Below are 1918 nucleotides of genomic sequence, written 5' to 3' on the forward strand. Positions count from 1 at the left end.
TTGAAGGTGGACGGCTCTCGGCCTAAGCCATTGGGGACGATGACCATGTGTCGTCCGATCGCGCGTGTATCAAATGGATGGCCAAGATGAAACCGGACAACACTTCTTTACATATACAGCGGGGCGCGTGGCTGTTGGCATGGATGACGGTGTCAAATAGGAGCATGCCGCGTGGTGTTTCGAAGCTGCCTAGGATCTACATGGCGCCGCGTGGATAAGTAGAAAAATAGTGCTTTTTCTATTTATTTAAACTCCTTAAATGCAAAAATCCATAACTTTGTGTAGAAAAATCACAAAAATAAAATAAAAATAGCCTCTTGCTAAGTGTACAGAGGAAAATAATGTGGAATAAACTTTAAGAAGAAAAATGTGGAATAAATTTCAAATCCATTTGGTACATAAAATCTTTTTAATTAATTAAGCACTTTTTGGGATCATTTAATTCTCCATGCATATTGATACATCACCTTGGCTTGAAATTTTGGCATGTTGTAGCCTCTGTCAAGCTACAATCAAGGGAAACATCCTCTGATTTTTCTAAAGTCAGAGGAGGTTCGTGTATAGAGATCCATATTTTTCAAGATCTTGCACATTATTTCTTTAAAATAATCATGAAAATTAGCAAATTGATTAGAAAATTCTAAGAAAATTTTGGAATGTCCACTATAACTAGAGGAGCTTTTGGAAATAATTCCATGGGTTAAGTCATTTAAAATGCACTTAAATTTTACAAACAATAAATCACTAAAATAATTAATTTTGAAAAATATAAACATTTAATTGACTTGATTTTTTATCTCCACTATGGTTTATGATCCAGAGAACTCATTAGGAAAAGTTCAAAATATTTTGAGTTTATTTAATAACTTAGGTTGAATTTTAAAGATAAATATCACTTTTGACACTTAAATACCATTCTGATTCAATTTATGAACAGTACTCAGAACCTCTAGTGAGTCTGAATACAAAGTATCTACTTAGTGTCTAGAGTTCTTTGTGATCAAGAATATTATATAAAAATAAAATAAAATTTAGAATAAAAACTTGATTTTTAACATATTTTAAATATTTAAAATAATTAAAAATTGATAAAAAACACAAAAATGACAAAATTCATGGAAATGTTCTAAATTGCTTCCTAATCACTTAGGAATAATTAGAATATTTTTCCTGATTTTATAATAAATATCATGTATTTTGATGCTTAAAATAACTTTTAAAGGCTCAAAACTGGATTTGCACTAAAATAATTCTAATAAATCAAAAAAAAATTAGAAAAATATAAAATTTACTTCTCCAAGTTCTCTAACCTCAGGGAGATTTTTTAAAATTATAAAACTTAATTTTTTCCATTTAAAATATTTATATTTAATAAATACTTCAAAATAAAAATAATTCTAATAATTCAAAAAAAATTCATTGATAAATCACAGATAATTCAAAAAAACATGAAATTTGGTCAAAAATCTTATCTAGTCTAGGTATTACTCCTGTAGAAATTTCAAAGGATTAAAATTTACCTAGGTCAAGTTAGGACTTTTCTTTGAAAAATCATATTTTTACATGAAAATAATTATATAAAATAAATTAAATTCTGAAAAATCACATTTTCTCCTCTCATGTCTTAATTTACCCATGAATAAGATAGGATACAAATTTCAAAGTCATTTGAATTGAATTTGAGAAATTATGAAGTGTTAGAGCCTTAGGGGAAAATGTGTAATTTTGGAATTTTAGCCTTAATTAACATTTAGGCTTAAGTCAAGGAGGGAAATTGGTAACCTCTGATATTAATCAATTTATTTGATGCTTGAAACACAAGGGGTTAATTGGTAGAAACCAATCTCACTTTCCTCACTAAAAAGATAAGTTAATAAATTTCTAAATCATTAAAAAATTAGATAAAATTAAATGATCC

The sequence above is a fragment of the Phalaenopsis equestris genome, unplaced genomic scaffold (genome assembly GCF_001263595.1).
Source record: "Phalaenopsis equestris unplaced genomic scaffold, ASM126359v1 Scaffold199547, whole genome shotgun sequence".
NCBI lineage: Eukaryota > Viridiplantae > Streptophyta > Magnoliopsida > Asparagales > Orchidaceae > Phalaenopsis > Phalaenopsis equestris.